The sequence below is a fragment of the Leopardus geoffroyi genome, chromosome B4 (assembly GCF_018350155.1).
Source record: "Leopardus geoffroyi isolate Oge1 chromosome B4, O.geoffroyi_Oge1_pat1.0, whole genome shotgun sequence".
NCBI classification, from domain to species: Eukaryota; Metazoa; Chordata; class Mammalia; order Carnivora; family Felidae; genus Leopardus; species Leopardus geoffroyi.
In genome coordinates, this window is record NC_059341.1 from 38370477 (window position 1) to 38392499 (window position 22023).

The 22023-nt window shown below is 44.8% G+C and overlaps 2 long non-coding RNA genes across 2 annotated transcripts in view; one reads left to right on the forward strand and one right to left on the reverse strand.

Moving 5' to 3' along the window:
• The window catches only part of LOC123592164, an 82603-nt gene that overhangs the window by 53226 nt on the left and 7354 nt on the right, over positions 1-22023 (reverse strand). The window lies entirely within an intron of this gene.
• On the forward strand, positions 787-20360 carry LOC123592163. Its single transcript, XR_006709612.1, has 3 exons — positions 787-2338; positions 19549-19677; positions 20140-20360. It is a non-coding gene; the product is annotated as an uncharacterized LOC123592163 (long non-coding RNA).

The following is a 22023-nucleotide window of genomic DNA, read 5'->3' on the forward strand; positions in this document are numbered from 1 at the left end:
CCAGAAACCTTGGCCATTGAGAACATCACTGGGAAATTGAAAACAAGCAAGCAACAACTTCTGAGCACCTGAAATAAAAGTGCACAAATACTTACAGTTTTCTATTTACTCTGTTTTGCACATATCCTAACGAGCTGTGTTATGCTCACAGAAGGGAGAAGGCGAAGGGAATGCCCAGAAGCAGGAGCAAGGAGAGTAGCAAGTCCTGGCACATGGATGGGCCTTGAAGACATTATGCTAAATGAAAGAATCCAGATGCCAAGGACCACAGAGTGTATGATTCCATTTCTAGGGAAGTTTCCAGAATGGGCAAATCCAGAGAGACAGAAGGTAGATTAGTGGTTGCCAGGGGATGGGGAAGGGGGGACTGTGACAATTGATGGATATGGGATTCCCTTTTGGGGGTGAAGAAATGTTTGGAATTAGAGATGATGGTTGCACAGCTTTGTGAATTTACTAAAACCACTTTAAAAGGGTAAATTTTATGATATGTCAGCTATATCTCAAAAATGTTAAAAAAGAAAGAGGGTGAAGATATGGCAAGGCACTAAGGAGAAGTTCACTCCCAAAGCAGGGCCATCAAGAGCTGCAAACTCTGCCCACATCTTGATTCATAACCTCTGGGTTCTCTTCCATGTGATCCCACACATGCGTCCGGACACCCCTGCTGGCCAAGGTGCTGAAGGATATAAAGAGGACCAAGGTCCCTGAACTCTGGACAGAGCACCTCTCAGGGCAACAGTGGGCATTCATACTAATGACTCCCAAGCAAGTCACCACGAAAAGGTCACATTATCTTCAAAACTCTTAGTTTAAAAAGGCAGAGGAGTGGATCACACGTAATTTGGAAAAAAAATTCAGTTTGCCAACCTTTTAAAGAAATCTTAAAACCTCTGGTGTCAAATTTCAGTTAGCTAGAAAGATAATGCATGTGGAATGGCTCATCTCCCATAGAAACCAGAGAATGAGATGCCACTGTATCTACAGAAAGGCAAACATGCCCACATATCTCAATAACCCCAGAGAGCGGGTCAGTTAGAGTGTTTCAAATCATCCAGTCTCCTGGGCATCTGGGATGTCATGGCGACTGCACCAATTATACTAACTTTTGTGATTTTCCCAAAATATTTGATGTGCCTCTTACTCAGGGGGCCAAGGGCAGCACTAAGCAAGCTACGGTGGAGGGAAAGAGGGCTCATGGCAGAGGGCTGTGGTCAGGGCGGGGCGCCACTGAGGAGAGAAATCTGTCCCCTTTCAGTGGCTCTCTGTGGTCTGTTCTCTCTTCTCAGTGTGTGGGAGATACATGTGAGCCCTGCCTCCATTGTATGGCCGGGAAACCATTGCCAGTGTAGAAGTACCCACTATAGTTTTCTAGGTGGAGGAAATGGGGTAGGTGTGAAGTGAGCACCCATCTCAGAATGGTTTCAGATCGTAGGAACTATGCACCATTACAAGCCACTGCTTTTGGTGGACAGCTGTGTCCACAGGTGGTTTAAAAGGGAGCCTCAGGGGCAGAGGGAGAGGAGAACGGAAGCCCTCCTTCAGCTAAACGTGAACCTGGTGAATTTGGATGAGCGCCTTAGCTCTAAATTGCTATTTCCATTCTCAGGCTCCTTCAAGGACCCCAAGCTTCCAACTTGCCACAGGTTTTGGGACATGGCGCCTGCTCTTGAAAGCAAGCATTTAGGAGTTTTTAAAGGCCTAAGTTCAAACCTGCTACTAGAAAAGATACATTTAAAGGGAAGATGCCCTGCTGTAAATTAGTGGCTTTCCATTGGGACCACACTTAGTGGAGTCCAGGGGTTGGTGACCCATGTCTTGAGTAATGGGAGACTAGAACCAAGTTGCTTGTGTGTGAGGGAGTCAGATGGAACAAAGGTTTCTTCATGGAAAAGCAAGTGGCAGTGATGGTAGTACCTGGGGAGTGTTTTGGCGATTGCGCTGTTCAAGACTGGATAGAGAGCCAAATCTGGGCTGTGCAGTCTGCTGTGCTTTTGGCAGGAATGAGAAGGGCAGGTTGGAGTGACAAAAAAAAACACCAAGAGTCTCTGTGTGGTGACTCACCCATGCTCCCAGCCCTCCCCCATCCATTCCCGTGAATCCGTATAGGTTTAAAGAGCCTGCCTATTAGTCAGACTCTCTCAGGGGGCACAGAGACCCTCTCAGGTTACTTTCAGTAATGGGGATTTATTGTAAGGATATTTCTGGAAATTGGGAGGCCTCAAAGCCTTAGGATTCCATAAACACCGAGGACAGATTGGCTTCTAGGAGCTCAGAACAGGATTCTGGACCTCAGGCAGCTCCAGGGGTCTGATTATCTCATACTCTCTACAACGAGGTAAAATCCCTCCATCCTGGTACTTGGCTCTCCACTCCTCTGTCTCTGCTTCTACTGACTCTGATGCTCTGTGCCTACAGCATGTGGTTTCTGCTTCTTCATGGCTTCTGCTTACTTGTGGCTTCTCTCTGTGTCTTTTAGCGTCTAGTCACACACCCTGCTGCCTTTTCTCTCACCTTCAAACTTCTCTAGAGAATTCAATTAGGCCCATGTTAGTAGCCACTTTCATGCTAGGCCACCTCCTGGGCCACTGGCCAATAAACAGGCTGCCCTTAAGTCTGATGCCTGTCCCTGGTCCCATAAGCAATAGCTGGGGTAACATTATGCGTTTTCTCCTGTGTCGAAGGAGACTGTTGGTGGTAGGGCGTGTATGTTTGTGTGTGTGTGTGCGCACATGGAGTGGGGGGGCGGTGGTGGGTGGAGGGGGTGAGGGTTTGAATAGGGGAGTAGCAGGTCTCTGAAGACTTGGCCTGTCTGAACTTGTCCCGGCAACAAAGACTATGAAGCACTTGGGAGGGCGGGTGCTTTGAAAAGTTTCCAAAGGCCTCTAGGTGTGTGTGGGAGAGACACCAATACCCACAGCACTGTTTTTCCAAGTCAGGTTGCAGAGAGTGGTAGGCTTGGAAGGTACTGCCTCATTCCTACTCTCTTCCTTTGTTTTTGGTTCTGTAAACGGGAATAGGAAAGAGTGACTGGAAAGGTTTGCAGAGCTCTTTCTGGCTACAGGAGGTGGTCTGCAGGTTGCCCTAAGAAATGGACTTCACTGTGCCCCTGGTTATTGACACCTTAGCTCATGCAAACATTTGCCTTTTACTTATTTTTTTAATGTTTATTCAATTTTGAAAGACAGAATGCGAGAGGAGAAGGGGAGAGAGAGGGAGACAAAGCATCTGAAGCAGGTTCCAGGCTCTGAGCTGTTAACACAGAGCCTGACGAAGGGCTCGAACCCACAAACCATGAGATTATGACCTAAGCCGAAGTCAGATGCTTAACTGACTGAGCCACCCAGGCGCCCTGAACCTTTGCCTTTTATATGCTGAACCTGTCGTTTCTAAATCGTAAGGTAGTATTTGGAGCTTAGTAAGTGCTCAAATGTTTGATAAATGAATGAATGGGTGTAAATGAAAACATGAATTTGACATCAGCCCTTCAAGGGGAGGTTGACTCAGAGAAGGTTGAGGTTGGGGCTTTGGTAGAACAAAGGTCTGGCTCTGAATCCTGGCTTTGCCACTTGGCAAGCTGTGACACAATGGGACAAGTTACTTAACTTCTCTGAGCCTCCCTTTCCTCAACTGTAAGGTTAGGATAATGCTCACATCAAAGTTCTTTGGAAAGTCCAAGTGACTATATACTTCCTAGCACAGGGTCTGACACTGGATGCTCTAGTGTCCAAGAGCTGGGAGTATTAGGGCCAGCTCAAAGGGCCTGGAGGGTACGAGCAGGCCATTTGCCACGTGTAGACACAGGTGCACAGGCCCATTGGGAAATCAACGGGCAAATCCACATGCCAGCTGCTTGTCTCGCCTTCACCTCCCGGGGGGTTAGCAAGGCTGCCGTGCTGGGACTCAGGTACCAGTTCCAACAGCGTTAGGCTACAAATACAGCAGGTGGGGATTGTGTCCAGAAGCCAGCCTTTGGAAAACAGCTGGAGAACATCAGGATCTAATATGAGGGGAACGCCACCAGTGGTGCTAAAATCTTCATGGGGTAAATGAAGGCTTCGTCAGAGAACAAGTCTGTGGGGCAGGTTGGGGGCAAAAGCCCAAGAGCCATGAGGCATCTGGAGCTAAGAACAGGAGGCCCTGAGGTGGGAGGCAGAGAATGCTGTGCTGGGAGGGTGGCCTCTGACCACAGGAGGCCAGGAAGCCTCTCCTTTGTGTCTACCCCTCACCCATGTCAAAGATGCAGCAGCTCTTGGAGTCCCAACATGTGCCAGCTCATTGCCTTTCAGGCTCTTCTAGATGTAATGCACACAGAGGTGGTGGGAAAGGGAGGTTCTAGGCAGGAAAGGCACTAGGTTTCCAGAACAGCTCCAGCAGTGACGCCTTGCTGAATGTAACTGTTGCGTGTTTATGTTCTGGTGGAGACAAGGCTATTGCAATTGCCAATGTCCGTCACTCCAGTCAAAATCACCCTCTTCATCTTCATTACCCAGAACTGCTCTACCTCTTAATGCTGATATGCTGCGATCTCTTCCATCCCAGCTCTGGTCCTTGTGGTTGTCGGCCTTGTGACCTCGAGGCCTCACTGCATCCAGGACTTAGCCTTTCCATTTCCTCTCAAGACCCCCAAGAAGTCCCCACATGCCATCACTTGCTTCTCTGTGACACATTGTGCCAACCACGCCTGTGCTGCTTCCACTCCTTGGCTTCATTGTCTGCTCCTGTCAGCCGCTAAGGAGGAGCTGACCTTGACTCTGTCCAGCTGGATGCCTACTTTGCTCCTAGCTGAGGCGGAGCACAGCTGCCAAAGGTCACACAGCCTCCTGCATTTAGGCCGGCACAGGATTTCTGATCTGCACTTAGCCCCTGGTGCCACTGCCTGCCCAGAGCCCTTCCCTGGACCCCGGCCAGCTTCATGTGCAGGCCCACAAAAGCTGTCACAAGCCTCTACCTGTCACTCTAGGTTTCTTTCCTACTAACTCATCTGTACCCACCCCAACTCCCAGCAACCTCACCTTGTACCTTCAAGGTCAAAATGAAGTTTCATTATGAGGGAAGATCCCACTCTCTGGCCCCTCTGGCCCACTCTTCCTGGTAGCTTCTCCTCCCATAACAATGATAACCAGCTCTTTGGAGTAAAGCTAATACTTGCCCACAGCATTGAGTTCCATCCTTTCTCAGGACTCTCAGTGAACTTCTTCCTTGGATGCTCCTCTCACAGCCCTAGGCTTTTCCTAATCTCTCTCCCATTAGCATTTAAATGTGCCCCTGGCTCTTTTAATAAAAAAGAAGAAGCCCTCACCCAACCCTGGGTCCCTATGAAACCACGGCCCATTGCTGTTTCTTTTTACAGTCAGTGTTCTTGAAAGCGTTGTCTGCATTTATTGTCTCTAAGGCTTCCCCTTCCCATTCACTTCTCGACCCTCAAGATCTGCTTTCACAGACCACGCTTCCATGATTGCTGCATGCAACTCCTTCAGCTGGAATCGCTGCTGACCTCCAGATTGTAAGCCTAATGGACACTGCTTCTCGGGCCTCCCAGACTCAAGCTTCTGCAGTGGAATGCCATTGATAGCTCCACCCCAGAGATGCTCTTCTGCCTTAGCTCTTCCTGGGTTTCCTTCTTTCTCTCTAGCCGGTCTTTTTCACTCTTCTTCCTGAGATCCTCTCCTTCTGTTCATCCCACCTAGAGATTAGGGTTTTGCAGAGTTCTATGCCTACTCTCTGCAGCTCTCAATCATCACCTTCTCCTTGGGTGGGCAGATTCTCTTCAAGAGTTCAAATGTGATTGTGATGCTGATGACCACCCACTGGATGGAAGCCCAGCCAGGAGTCCTTCCTGAGGACCAGATGGGGCAGCCACCGCCTGGAGAGGCATCTCCTCTTGCTCTCCCCAAACAGGATTCCTTCCCTAACCCCTCCAACTTGCTCTTCTCCTTTGCTCCCTATCATGATAAATATTATCTCCAATCACCCAACTGGCCAAATTAACCATTATGTGAGACCCAGCTCTGACCAATCCCAGTGGGTGTTTCCTCTGCTCCACCTGCTTACTTTTGATGGTTCATTCTCCTTTCTACCCTTTCCCACTCCATCACCAAGTTTAGCTGATTCCACCTTCTTACTCCACGTGGAGTTCATCTTCTTCATCTCTACTGCCACAACCGTCCTCCAGACCCCCATAGTCTCTTGCTGGGATTTATAAGCAGCCTCTCTGTCTGCTCCTTCTGTCTTGGTGTGCAGACACTCTCCCATTCATTCTCCACACAGCTGCCAGAATGAACTTCTAAAAATGCGAATCTGTTCATGGCATCCCCTTGCCTGAAATTCTTCAGGGCTTCCCCGATGCCTTCAGGATAAAGTCCAAACTCCTTAGCGGGGTGTCCAAGGCCCTTCACATCTTGTGGTAATATGAGCATGACTAGTATTCAGACTTGGATAGACTCAGGATAACTCGGGTAGACTTGTGTTCAAATACTGGCAGTATTTTGGCTATGTGACTTTGAGTAAGTTACTTAACCTCTATGAGCCTCCACGTTCTTATGTGTATAGTGATGGTAATGTGCCTACCTCAGAGGATGCTGTGAGGATAAAATGAAGTAATGTATATTTGTCTTCTCAACTCTAGCAAATTCCTTGCTCATTATAGGCATGCAGCACATTTATTCCCCCTCTCTGCCTCTTGCTTGTCAGCTTTACACACAATGCCCTCTGATCCTGTGCCCCTGAGCTGCTGTCCTCCCTGGAAGATGCTGCACTTCCTTCTCACCTCTCCACCCAGCTTACACTGTCTGTAGCCCTGTGCCTGCCTCAGCACCTTCCTCTCTTTGCTTGAATAACTCGTCATAATCGTTAGGGTTCCTTGCCGGAAGTTTCTCCTGAGCACACTAAGACTAGCTGCTGGGCCTAGATGTTTCCAAAGCAGTCATTTCAAGCTCCTGTCAAGGACTGCCCTTCATTGTCTTACAATTACCTTCCCAAGCACTCCTCCCTTTGCAAGGCGTCTCCTCCAGGGTAGGGATCATGTCTTACTTATCTTTATATCCCTGGTACCTACGTAGTACCTCAGGCACACCAGGCTGTTAGTAAACATTTGCTGAATGAACAAACTTAAACATGGAACTCTATCCAGGTGGTATTCAAGCTCTTACTCTCATTCTTGATTTGCTTATAACATGTTCATTCTTGTTTATTTTTCTGTTCCTCTTGGGAGCAAGTGCTGTCAGCCCATCAGATTGTAAGCTCCCTGAAGGCAGGGTCCTCGCAGAGGGTGCCTGTAGAATTAACCTATCGGTGACTTTCATCACATATTGCTGACTGCCTGGCTTCTGAGAGAAGGGAAATGTAGTGATGAGTAAACTGGGTCTTCATCTTACTTTGTGCAAATCAAACTTAGTGGCCATGGAGGGTCCTGGGCTGTCTCTGAGGTACTGCAGCAGCAGTGGTCATGAAAGATGGCATTGGTGGTGGGGGATAAGGGAAATCTGAGAGCGGAGGTGCGAAGTCCTGGAGGAAACACATGGTTTCCTCTTCTGGTTAGCTGGGAGAATTGTGGACATTTGCCCTCAGGGACTGTCAAGCAAGGACTGACCTTTGCCATGAAACTGGTTTTAGCTTTTGTTTCAAAATCAGTTTCCAGGCATTTCAGAATGTCACTTCCCATCAGTTCATGAGTGAACCTGCCTGTTTTTAGCTAAAAGGATCCTTGGGGGTTTCTTCTACCTGACGATCTGGGTTGATCTTGCTTGGCAGCCCTTAGCGTGGTAGAGTCCTACCATCTCCTGAGTTGTTAGAAATTACTGGGGTATTCATTACTTTTGATCTCTAATAGAAGTGGAGATAGATTGCAAGCAATCTTCAGACACCCCCGTCCCCCTACCTTATCTGTTGTCCTGCAAGAGCTGGGGGCATTATTATTCTTTCTAGCCATACTGGTGGGACAAGCTTTCCTCTCTCACCACCCTACCCAGTGGGGTGCTGGGCTACTGATTCCTGGGGAGGGGAAGGTGCAGGCAGCTACTGAGCTCCCCCTCTCCCAGGAGGGCCCGGTGTCCCCAGAACACTCTTGTTTGTTACGCTCACTCTCTTCCACATCCCGTAAGTATATGATGTATGTGGAGGACGAGGGGTCAAAGACTGATGTACCTTAGATTCTCTTTTTAGATGCCTTTTTCCATGTCAGAGCTTTTAAAGTTGGCTTTCTGATAATTTGCTAAGAAATGCGGTTGGGCTTGGGTTAGGACGAATGTGTTTTGTTTACTAAGAATCTAAGAAATTTTGTAGAAGGAAGTCCTCATTTGGGTACTTGGTCTTAAGACTGACTTTAATAAAAATTCCTTTATCTTCTCTACCAACACAACACTAGAGCAGAGACTCAAATATTTTCTGGCCCTACCGGGAGCCAAGCACCTTAAAAGGAGCTCCAGCTGCAAGTGAGAACTGTGTAGGTTAGGCAGACATCAACACTTCTTGCTAGGAGTCAGGGTGTTTGTGAATGAGAGAGGTTGAAGCTGCTTTTCCAGAGGCTTCTAAAAAGGAAGACTTTCAGCTGTGTGGAGTGAGAGATATGAGGGACTGTGGGGCAATGGAGGACTAAAGCAGCTGGACTACCTGAGGGTAGACCATTTCTTTGAAGTCTGATTCTCCACTTGGATTAGGTTTTGCTATTGGCAGGTTTATAAACAATGAACCAGGAAGTATCTATGAGTTGGTCTGAATTTATATAGAAGGTCCACAGGTGCTTGAGGCCCCTCATTAGTACACATATATTCTCTCTCTGCCTCCCCCATCTCTCTCTCAGGGCAGGAGTTTTGCTCAGTGCTGTGCAGAGAAGTCATGAAATGAGGGAGATTGAATGGGCCCCTGCCAAAAGCCTTCTCGGCAGAGACTTCCACAGCTGGGTCAATCAGAATAGCCAATTGAGGGATGACTTCCCTGGAGCACTAATAGCAGACTCCTATTTTGTCCATTTTCTGCCTGACAAAGCATCTGGGGCTGTTTGTGGGTTCTGGATGCAAGTATCCTAACATGCAGCTCCATAGGGACTAGGCTTCAAGTCTGTCCATTTGGCAGATGGTGGAGGGAAGAGGGATCCTCAGGGGCTGGGCCCACAAGGCTCCAGCCTTGGAGAAATCAGGCAAGATTTTCAAGGGAATCAACATTCTGTAGTGTCTTTTTTTCCTTAAGAATTTATATTAGTAGCATCAGCCTAGAGTGTGACTGATTATAGGAGAACCAATTTTCCTTATAGTAGCGCTGAAAGTGAAGAGAAAGCTAAAGGAGAGGGGGTGGTGAGCACTGTGGGGCTGCAGTGGTTTATTTACAAGGCTTCCTAGTTGTTCAAAAATTATTTTTAAAAACCCACTTCCTAATCTTTCTCCAGAATAATGAAAGACATTGGGCCTAAAAATAAAAGTTAGAGGAAGGGATCAGTTTTTTAGATACATGCATGCATGAATTCATTCATTCATTCATTCAACTAGCATGCATAAGCATCTTCTGTGTATTCAGTCATTGAGAGGGAAATGAACAGAAGGTGTTACCCTGCCCTATTGGATCTTACAATTGAGAAGTCAAAAGACACGGACAAGAAATGCTAAGCATCTGCAGCACAGAAGGGGGAAGTAGTTTGAGTTTTCTTTATTCCACTTGGGACATGGGGTGCCCCTTGTACCTGGATTTTCTTGCAGCAGATATTCTTACAGCTTTTAAGTTCTGAAACATTTTATTCAAATACTTTTGATGGAGGTGTTTAAAAGGGTCATATCTTCTGCCTCATAAAATAGAATTCACAGAACACAATTTCATCTCTTTCTAACTTGACCTTTCCTTAAATGTCCCCCAAAGTTTTCTAGTTGTTGGTGCTTCTTTCTTGCAAACCAATGGCAGTTATTTCTTGTCAACTTCTAGCTGTTTAGCTTCTAACTGGCTGTAACCATTAGAATTGAGGATTGACTGGAGAAATGAGAGAATTATTTTTGTTTAACGAGCAAGCTTATCTTTATATTCAACTTAAGGCTAATAAACTTTGGTTTGGTGGTTGGAGTGTTGCATGGACAATGTGATAACTATTCTCCTTACTTTTCTGAGAGTTTTTTCCTTCCCTTAACCTATGTTCTGCATAATCACAGTTGTTGGATGTAACTTTTGGCTAAAAGTAGGACAAAACTCTATAAGATGAGATGTCAAAGTCAGTGACACTGTCCATAATGCTGTGAATGTTTAAAGAAAAAAAAAAAAAGATTCCCTCTGGGCTGGGAGGCCACAGGAAAGTTTTCATGGAAATAAAACTTAGTGAGACCTTGAGGACATGACAGGTCTTTGGTGAGTTGTAGGGAAGTGGCTACATTATTCAGAAGGGGTAGACTGAACTCTCCAATGGAATCAGAATCTTTATGATATATTATAACTGTTCATGAGCTTATATGTGATGGCATGTCACTTACCTTGCCACCCCATGCAGAGATTTATTCTACAGATCCTTGGCTTGGGCCCTTCCACATTCTGTAGGAAGCCATGTCTCATTTGCTGGCTGTGTCTCCTGGATTGTGAGCATGAATTGCAGGACAGAAACTTGTACCATGGCTTTCACTCAGATGACATAAAATGGTACAGTATCCCTGAGCTTCTACATGTACTTCAATGGCAGAGGAGAAGAAGACTAGTTTTATCTCCTTCTTGAGCTATCCAAGGACCATCCTCTTCTCTAGAATCCAAATTTTACTAATACTCCCTAAAGATTACAAAGTTGCACTCAACATCAGGAGCCACCAATGGGTGTCATGTGGGCATCTGTTATTAATGAAAAACATTAGGGTCTTTTTTCAATTTACCAATCCTTGGAAAATCTGGAATAATAAGAAAAGGCAAGAAAAGCCATGCCTTTAGGCCCTGAATAAGATCCTACCATCTGATGCCAAATTCTGCACCCACTTAAAATGAGGGGAAGGGCATGCTGAAAAGCAGTTGCTTAGTCAATCAATAATTTTTCAAAGGTAGAAAATTTTCAAATAAAATTTACAGTGAAGCATGAGAATCCACTCAACCAATAACCCTTTATTGAGAACATATGATGTGTTTTTTGTTTAAGATGAGGGATTAATAAAAATTGACAATCTCACCCTTCCATCCCAAATTCCCATATGCAATGACAAATATTTCCATAGAACTGACATATATTTTATTTTTAATTTTTTTAATGTTTATTTTTGAGAGAGAGACAGACAGACAGTGAGTGGGGGAGGGGCAGAGAGACAGACAGGGAGACACAGAATCTGAAGCAGGCTTTAGGCTCTGAGCTGTCAGCACAGAGCCCAATGTGGGACTTGAACTCACAGAGCTGTGAGATCATGACCTGAGCTGAAATTGGACACTTAACCGACTGAGCCACCCAGGTGTCCCGAAATGATACATATTTTAAAAATACACCCAGTGCTAGAAAACAAGAAAGGGTATCTTTGGTAGATCAGAAACTGAGGAATCCCTGAAGAATGGAAAGTAGTCAAGATCTGATGAGGGAAGCCACATCTCCAAATGCTGCTGTAGGATTCCTAAAAAATGGGGTCTTGGTCTTAAAATAGCAAATATGGGGCAGAAAGAAGCCTGTAGTAAATAATAAGGCAAGTAGTTGGGGTTACCAGGAAGATGATTCCCTCCACACCTCTACATTTGACTCCCTCAGGGTAAGCGGTGAGTAATAGAGATCACTTGGATGTTTTGGGTCAGAGAGGCAAACTAGTGCTCCAGATGGCCAGCATAATCCAGGAGAAGGATTTCTACTTTTGTACTCCCTACTGGCTCACTATACCAACAGCAAGCATCTTCCCTCACTTACGTTGGAAAAGTTGAAGTAAAACCTGCCCCATAGTACATCCTATTCTTTGCCTCTGACCAAGCTAACATGGATTTTCTGGATTTAACATGGATTTTACACAAAAATGGGCGTGTATGTAGGATTCACCAAAAATGTGTAGAAAAACAATAATATGAAAAAGAGGTGCTGACTGCAATTAAAAAAAGTTCACACCCAAGGGAATGTTAGTAGTCCAAGCAAAATGAGACTTTTCTAGAGATATTGGAATAAGTACTGATATTGGATTGGTAAAAAAAAAAATCAAAGACTTTGGAAACTAAAAATGTTCATAACAAAATTTAAAAACCAACAAATGGGCAGGATCATCAGAGTGGACATAACTGAAGAGTAAATTAGTGAACTGGAAGATAAAACTGAGGAATTCTCTTATGTGGCCTAAAAGATCATGAGATAAAAATATGGAAAGAAAAGTTGAGATTTGGAGAACATATTCAGATATTTTAATATCTGTCTATAAGAAGTTTCAGAAGGATAGGATGAGTGGAATGAAGAAAACAGAAAAGAAACAATACAGTAAAATTTACCAGGAGGTATAAAATAATCAGTATAACACAGAAGTCTCAAGATTCAAAGACGATGAATGAGAAAATACCTGTAACTAGATACATCACAATAATAAGGCTAAAGGAAAACTATTTAGAAAATAGTGGGTGGGGTGCCTGGCTGGCTCAGTCAGGAAAGTGTGTGACTTTTGATCTTGAGATCATGAGTTCAAGCACCTCTTCTTCCAGAGAGGAAAAAAAATCTGAAATGAAATCTAAAATGGAATGATAGCAATGGCAGACTTCTCACTAGAAATGCTAGAAGCAAAAATGCAGTGGAATTGTATGCACACAACTGGGGAGGGTGGGGAAGATATTGAACTGGAATTGTATACTCAGGAAAATTATGATTTGATTGTGTATATGAAAAAGAATCATCTCTGACATAACAGATTCAAATAGTTTATCATTTGCTGGCTCCCTCTATAAAAATCACTAGAGGTCAACTTTCGTACACCATTCACAAAAGTAAACTCAAAATGGATGAAGGACCCGAATGTGAGACAGGAAACCATCAAAACCTTAGAGGAGAAAGCAGGAAAAAAAACCTCTTTGACCTCAGCCACAGCAATTTCATACTCGACACATCTCCAAAGGCAAGGGAATTAAAAGCAAAAATGAACTATTGGGACCCCATCAAGATAAAAAGCTTCTGCACTGCAAAGGAAACAATCAGCAAAACTAAAAGGCAACAGACAGAATGGGAAAAGATATTTGCAAATGACATATCGGATAAAGGGCTAGTATCCAAAGAACTAGCCCTATAAAGAACTATAAAGAATTCACCAAACTCCGCACCCCCAAATACAATCCAGTGAAGAAATGGCCAGAAGACATGAATAGACATTTTTTCTAAAGAAGACATCCAGATGGCCAACAGACATATGAAAAGATGCTCAACGTCACTCCTCATCAGGGAAATACAAATCAAAACCGCACTGAGATACCATGTCATCCCGGTCAGAGTGGCTAAAATGAACAAATCAGGAGACTATAGATGCTGGAGAGGATGTGGAGAAATGGGAACCCTCTTGCACTGTTGGTGGGAATGGAAACTGGTGCAGCCACTCTGGAAAACAGTGTGGAGTTTCCTCAAAAAATTAAAAATAGATCTACTCTATGACTCAGCAATAGCACTGCTAGGAATTTACCCAAGGGATACAGGAGTACTGATGCATAGGGGCACTTGTACCCCAATGTTTATAACAGCACTCTCAACAATAGCTAAATTATGGAAAGAGCCTAAATGTCCACCAACTGACGAATGGATAAAGAAGATGTGGTTTATATATACAACGGAATACTACTTGGCAATGAGAAAGAATGAAATCTGGCCATTTGTAGCAATGTGGATGGAACTGGAAGGTATTATTCTAAGTGAAATAACTCAGGCAGAGAAAGACAGATACCATATGTTTTCACTCATATGTGGATCCTGAGAAACTTAACAGAGAACCATGGAGGGGCCGGGGTGGGGGTAGTTACAGAGAGGGAGGGAGGCAAACCATAAGAGACTCTTAAATACTGAGAACAAACTGAGGGTTGATGGGGGGTGGGGGAGAGGGGAAAGTAGGTGACGGGCATTGAGGAGGGCACCTGTTGGGATGAGCACTGGGTGTTGTATGGAAACCAATTTGACAATGAATTATATTTAATATAAAAAAATCACTAGAGGTCATGAAAAATAGAACAAAAGAAGTGGGATGGGAATGGGAGTCAAGGACCTACTTTTTGCTAATGTCACATACTTCTGTCTTAGAGCAGGGCAGTTTCAATTAGTTTGCATCTGGTTGAGGAAGAGGGAATGTATCTGTTCTCTCCACAGACAATTGGCTAAATAGAAACAACTCCCCATCCAGAAGGTATGAGCTGCGCTGCCTGTGTAGGTTCACTGTATTAAAGTGTGGAATGGGCAGGACATGTTGGCAATCTCCTCTCAATCCTGATCCAAGTCCTTGCTTTTGTCTCTGAAGCCTGAAGACCTATGGCTAGGGGTTGCCTTCATCTCATTAAATGTTTTCTGTCTCTTACTTCTCAAAGCCATCCCATTAAGTGTTCAGAAGGATGAGGGTGGGGAAACTAATTCTCTCCCCGACTGATGCTCTAGATTGCAGTAAACACGTCTCTGTGACTTTGATTGGAAGCAGTACAATGGCAGGCTTAAATCACTCAGAACATGAGGTGTATGCCCAACTGAGTAGAGGGAAGCATGGCCTGGGCCTCTGGGAACTCTGCCCAGTGACCTGGCAGTTTGGGAAACTGCCAGCTCTCCTGGATGGAGGGGGAAGACCAGTTAGGAAAGGGGCCTTACAACTTTGGGAAGGAAAAGGAAAAATAACTGTAGAAGGCTGTAGGTACCAGAAGTCCAGGTGAATCCACAAAGTGCTGCTTCAGGAAGCCTCCTTGTGGGCATGAGAGGGGCATATGGGGCTGTCTCACGGGTCAGCAGAATTCAAGCCAAGGCACAACAGATTCTAACTGGGAAGTGGTCTGGACCTTCTCCACAGAGGAGGATTTGGAAGGTTTTTAAAAATTCATGTTATTAAAGTAATTTTTCCCCCTCAAATTTCTATCCTTTGTATAATTACGTTTGAGAAAACCAAACGGGGCTCATGTTCCTGATGTGAGTTTGTGCTTCTCTGGCAGCTTCTCCCATTCCAGATCGGGCCTGGCCCTCTGTGGAGCCTAATCCTCTCTCCACTCACGTGGGCCTTTGTCCCGTTTCTCCCTGACTCTGAAGATTGGAGGGAGGCTGAGAAGCAGCCACGCTCAATCACCTGTCTTCAGAAGAGCCTTAGGAACCTGGCTAATATTTTTTAGTCCTTTTATTATAATCCTAGATTGTACAACTTAGTAGGGGACCCTTGAAGCCACATGTCCTGTCCCCTGGCTCCAGGTAGTATGAATTTTTATTTTATTTTTATTTTTATTTTATTTTATTTTATTTTTTAAACGTTTATTTATTTTTGAGACAGAGAGAGACAGAACATGAACAGGGGAGGGGCAGAGAGAGAGAGAGACACAGAATCTGAAACAGGCTCCAGGCTCTGAGCTGTCAGCACAGAGCCCGACGCGGGGCTCGAACTCACGGACCGTGAGATCATGACCTGAGCCGAAGTCGGACGCTTAACCGACCGAGCCACCCAGGCGCCCCGAGTACTGAATTTTTAAAATTATTTTAGTTTATTTATTGATTTTGAGAGAGAGAGAGAGAGAATGAGAGAGAGCAAGAGCAAGTAGGGGAGGCGCAGAGAGAGGGAGAGAGAGAGAGAATCTCAAGCAGGCTCTGCATTGTCAGCACAGAGCCCAATGCGGGGCTCAAACTCACTAACTATGAGAGCATAACCTGAGCCAAAATCAAGAGTCAGATGTTTAACTGACTGAGCCACCTAGGCGCTCCAAGTACTGAATTTAAACTATTTTCTTCAGATAACTCTCTTCTCTGCTGAGAAAAAATAACCCCTAAAGAAGCAGCTACTTTAGCATCTCTTGGGAAGGCTTTCCTGTATTTCACTTGCTGTTTGCCAAGAAAGGTTAAGTCACTCCCCTGAAGACCCACTGGACTTGGGGAAAGGACCAGCTTGAGAGTTCTTCCCATCCCTCAAAGAGCTTTGAGTGCACATGACCTCATGGCATCCTTGCCTAGGGGAAAAAAAGAAAAGATTTCTTGATTCTTGAACATGCTGTGGAGAGTTTTTATATGTTATATTAGTGTCAGGTTAGACCCTCAGATGCTTTTATTCATGCTTCAGGCACTATATGCCACTTAAAAGCATCTGAATGGAACCGGAGAAAACTGATAGCAGGGGCAGAGGGTAAGAAGTGTGATGGGGAAGGTGGTGGAGGAACAGGCAGCTGCCTATGGCTGCCTTGCACAGAGCCTGGGGTCCCAGTCTACAGATGCATTTCACCAGCCTGCCCCTTCCATGTGCCTGTATAACCCTGGCTCACATGTTTCCCCATAAACTTCTAGCTATAGACAGAACTTCTCTGCAAGTCTAGCTTGGACATAATTTTTTTAAACAAATGATTCCTACCAGGAGACCATGAGCATTTGAACTCCTCAAGGTGATATTTAAAACTTATCTTTTTTTTTTTCTAAAGAAAAACAACTATGAAGACAGGTAGGGTTGGGTATTTATTCTTAGGGCCCAAGTGCCTGAGCCCTTGAAACACAAGCTTTCCTAAATACTTTTTCTTGGGAACAGCATCTCTACACTGAATGCCAGCCACAAGGTTCATAATAGGCTGAAAGAGTTGAAAGTGACCCACAAATTCAGCTTGTCCAGACTCCTCACATTACAGAGGAAGAGATGGAAACCAGAACTACAAACAGTTGTGAGGGCAGGGATAGTCACCCTCTGCTTTTGCTCAGGGGTCCCTATCTTGACACCTCCCCAACTCAGGGTCTTCAGCAACTTGTGACAGAATTGGAGCTAGAATTTGTCTCCTGATTCAAGTTCAGTGCTTTATCTCTCCCCCTTCCCCCACCAAGGAACTCCATGCTTTCTCTGCAGCCTGTAGGCCAGGCCACAACTTAGTGGCGGGTGGAAGAATGAAATGAGTGTAATGATTTTAAAGAGGGCAGGATGACCTTCCACAAATCCTGTTCTGACCAGTCTGTCACTGATGCTTGACCTTCCACCATTAGAGATTCATTCTTTTGTAACTTGGAGGTAGACTTCCAGAGTCTCCTCTTGCAATGTAAATACCTCTGGAAGGCCACCAACAGCTGATAGCTAATAAACTGCAAGGGCTGTTTCCCCAAGAGTGTTAATAACCAACGGTGTGGTGGTATGATGGAGGGGAAGCTGGGGCAGAGAGAGTTTGGAATTCATTGAAATAGGAGGACAAAGTTGGGGCTGATGTGAGAATGCGTCCACCCTGTTGTAGACATTTCATAAATGCTACTATCTACCCATCCAACTAAATATATAAGAATGACACGCTGGTGAGAAATTTCCTTGACAAGGCATGAACAAATGCTTGGCAGCCCAAAGGAAAAGATAGTGCTGCCCACACCCATCTCCCGTCAGAAGATGCTCAGTCTACTGCATTCTGTGTAATGGGTATCCAGGCTTGGTTGGAGACAGGTCCCTGCCCCTCCCCCAAGGCTTCATTTGCATGAGTTGACCATCATAGGCACTTCTGTTTATGGCTGAAGAATGGGCAAGTTTGTACTACTATCTTGTGTGTGGAATACAGGGGAGGAAGAAACTGAGCAACAGAAAGGATGGTGTGTCATCGGCATTCCATCCTGACACTGGGCTTTGTGCCCTTGCAGAACAATGGAAGAATTTGTACCAGAAGTAGAAGGGGCTGCTTCTCTAAGAGACTTGAAGGGATTTGGAGTGCAAGGAATGAGCTTGGGGGCTCACCGAGTCTGCTCCTGCTTCTCATGACATCCAGAATTTGCTGAAAGTGCTGGAAGACCAGCCTTGGTACAGCTATCAGCATCCTCATGAGGGACGTTGTCAACTTGGGCAATGGCAAGGCTCCTAAAAGCAACCTCAAAGTCATTGGACATTGGCTATGGGAAGCCAGAGATGAAGAAGAAAGAGGAGGAGGAGGAGGAGGAGGAGGAGGAGGAGGAGGAGGAGGGGGAGAGACTCAGTGTGAGTACATGTGATGTGGTCCTACAGGGTCTCCTAGAAACCCTTGGGAGGATCTTCATAAAGGGAGAGGGTGGTAAGGAGATTCTCTGTCAAAAGAGGGGCCAAGAGGAGCACCTAGGTGGCTCAGTCGGTTAAGTGTCCAACTTCAGCTCAGGCCATTATCTCATCGTCTGTGTGTTCGAGCCCTGCGTTGGGCTCTGTGCTGACAGTTGAGCCTGGAGCCTGCTTCGGATTCTGTGTCTCCCTCTCTCTCTGCCCCTCCCATGGCTTGCGCTCACGCCCTCTCTCTCTCTCTCTCTCTCTCTCTCTCTCTCTCTCAAAAATAAACATTTAAAAATTAAAAAGAGAGGTCAAGAATGGGAAGCTTGAGTAATTATTATTTAGTGTGATGGGCTGGAGTGGCTTGGTTATACTGGAGTTCCTCTTACATCATTTGAATCCTGCCTGAGATGCCAATAGACAAAAATAAACTCTGATCCCACGACCAGGGAAAGGAGCCCTTGGCCCTGGTTAGAGAAAAGTCCAATAGCTCACTGGTCGAATTTCCCTCTTTCTTATCCATCCAAATTTAGGTCATGATTCTATAGGACCAGAAAATTTGTTCCAAACTCAGTCTGGGAAAGAGCAGCAAGAAAAACAATGTCAGGGACTCCATTACCCAACCAGCAGGAAGAAGGAGGAAGCCCAATCTTGTATTAACTAGAGAAAAAATGAGGCACAAGGAAGCAGGCATGATTTGTTCAGAGCCTCCAGAAGACATAACCTGAACCTTCCAGGGCCTTATGGACCCAGGGTTTATGGACCAAAAGGAAAAAAAAATTACACACACACACACACACACACACACACACACACATATATAATTTTTCTTTCAAAAAAAGAAAAGGCCATCTTTGCTGGCTGGAAGAGAGTCAGAGCATATATACAAAGTTGTTTTGATATCATTCTCTTCCTTCTTAATCCACCATCCACCTGCTAAAGTGCCGGATCTTTCCTTCCTTCCTGCGATTAATCCCACATTCACTCAGGATGCATTAACTAAGTCCTAACATAGTTATGTGGCAGATTTGCCCACTGCCGTGGCTGAGTTTTCCAGAAGTTAAAAAAAAAAAATAAACATCCCCTATACCTGCAAATATGGTATGCCACCCAGAATGTCACCACTTAGGGCAGTTACTAAGCAGATGTGACAGTAAGAACTGCAGCAAGAATACAGGTTGATAGCTGCCATTTAGATGGAGTTACCCTGTCTAGAGCCATTGCCAGGTTGACAGATACTCTGGCCTCTGGAGGTGGGGTGTACTTTTTATACTTACGGCTGAGAGTAACATAGCAGCAGATGCAGTTTTGCTGAGTTAAGTCGGTCACATCCGGCCACATGCTGTATACCATCATGCCCATATTTTGAGGTCTACGATGAGCCTGATTCTGGGTCAGTCACTACAACAACCCTGAAGTAGGTTTTACCAGGTCCACTTTATTTATTTATTTGTTTATTTATTTATTTATTTATTTGCAGATAAGAAGTTTATGGCTGGATTGAAAACCAGGCATGTTCGCCTCTGAGGTCTGTGCTCCTTCCACTGGTGGAGTCAGGAAGACATGGACTCTGAGCATTGTTCAATCCCTTACTAGGGGTGTGACTTGAGTAAGCTCTTTAACCTTTCTGAGATGTCCTTTCCTGATCTATAAAATAGGGGTAACAATGCAACTAACATCTGGGGATGGTGTGAGAACTCAGTAGGGTACTTAGCACAGTGCCTGGCCTGGAGTGGACACTTGGCTTGAAGTCACTATTCTGAGGTCACTGGGCTTCTTCTCCCTTCCATGAGGGCCTAGGAGAAGAACAATATCCACAGGAAATAGCTCTTAGCTTTGCAAACAGTATTTCCATCCCAGGAGAGGGGCAGCCCTTTCCTCTGGAAAGCCACAGTTCATTTGAATTAAATGGATAGCTGGATAGACCAAGAAATTGAAGTCACTCTTCTCTTGCAGTGTGATTTTAAAATGTCACCTAACCTTTATGTAGTTTTTTCTGTGGAATAACTTGAACAATCCATGACCCAGACTGGTGTGTTAGGTGTGATAATTGATTTTTGTTCTTTCACAGGTGAAGTAGCCACAGAGTGGATTGTTTCTGGCAAGAAGAGGACTGTGACTGGCTTCTCCAGCAACACAACTGGCTGCTTTCTGGACCATCATCTTTGACCATTATTGTGTACTGTGGGACAGCACATTAATTTGAATATGTTTTGAAACCAAGAATCATTAGACAGGTAGAAATTCTATTTGTGTGTATCTGAGTATATAAAATGAGTCGAAGAAAAGCAATTTTTGGATCATCTGCTGATTTGCACTGTTTGGAAATTGATACGGATCATTGAGACTTCGATGAAGTTATGCTGACTACATCCAGGTAGTCTGTGTTGTCAAGAAATACATTGGTTTCCCCACTGAACTCTGTCCCCTGACAAGTGTTGGAGATATGAAGTGGTGATGACCATTTATAATGACTGTTTGGTTGTAGTCATTGAGGCTGCTAGAATCAAGCAGGACTGTTTTAAAAAAATGAAACCCCTTTTGATCTCTGGAAAGCTCTAATGATAGCCCAGTACTGGAGTGAACGTTGTAATGAGCATTACCTACAAGTATCCTTTGTAAATTCTTGGAATTAACAGAAATTAACTTTCTACTCAAGCTCTCTTACAAGTGGGAGGGAGAGGCTGTTCTACTCTTCAGCCTTTGTTTTGGCCATCAGAGTTGCATTTTGGTTTGAGATGTGTGTGACCAGTCTTTGTGGTGATTTTGGTGTGGTTAGAATCATAATTTGTACCATGGATAAAATGATAAAACATAAAGGGAAAGGAAATTCCTTCTTTTAAAGAAGAAGAAATGGGCTTAGAGAGGCAAAGTGGCTTTCTCAAGGCCACCATCCTACTTAATGATGGAGCTGGGACTAGGGCACAGTTCTGCTGACCCTTGCGTGACACTCTCCACATCACACCATGTGTCTATCTCATGTAGGTAGACATGGTCTTATATGATGAGATGTTGGGAAAGAAACTGACTTTCATTAGAACACTATTTCCTGAGAACTATGCTAGGTGTTTCATCTGCATTGTCTCATTTTATTGTCACAACTTTTCTGCCAGAGAGAGATCACCATTAAGCCATTTTTACACAGATGGAAAGGTTAACCTACTGGTCTGTAAGACCACAAAGCCCATGCTCTTTCTTCTGGGAAGAGAAGAAAGAGATCAGGGTGGTTAAATGGTCCAGAAATGAAATTGATGGAATCAAGCACAGTTTTGTTTAACCATCTCCACTCACTGTGCATTTTCAGGTAGGGCTATCTATACCTGAGACACCAGAGATCAGACCTGCTCTAGGGTAGGTCATAATATGTTATGCTCTAAGTGATATCAATGTATATATATAATGTGCCTGGCAGGGAGGCAAGGCTGAACATTTCTTATCCATAAAAGTTTCGGAAACACACAGAAACTTTGGAATCTTGGTAGAAAATGTGTCCCCAGCCTTCCTTGAATGGAGGCTACTATGTTTCTTGTCCAGACCCTATAGCCTTGAGGGTCTCCCTGTCCATATCAATAGATTCTTTTATTGCAAGACCTATGTAACTATAAACCATTGATTATAGCCATATCTAACCTATTAGAACCAATCCATATGACCCCTGATAGGACCTGAATCCATAACCAACTCTTCCTGGAAGATGTGTCATTGGGGTAGGGATATGTCATTTAATCTTCTAGTCTAGCATGCCTAGCACAGTGTTTGGATCATAATACTTAATATAAGGGCTAATGGAAGTGAAAGTGTATTCAGGAGTGCCTTGGTGGCTCAGTTGGTTAGGTGTCCAATTTCAGCTCAGGTCATGATCTCTGGTCTGTGGGTTCAAGCCCCGCATTGGGCTCTGTGCTGACAGCTCAGAGCCTGGAGCCTGCTTTGGATTCCGTGTCTCCCTCTCTCTCTG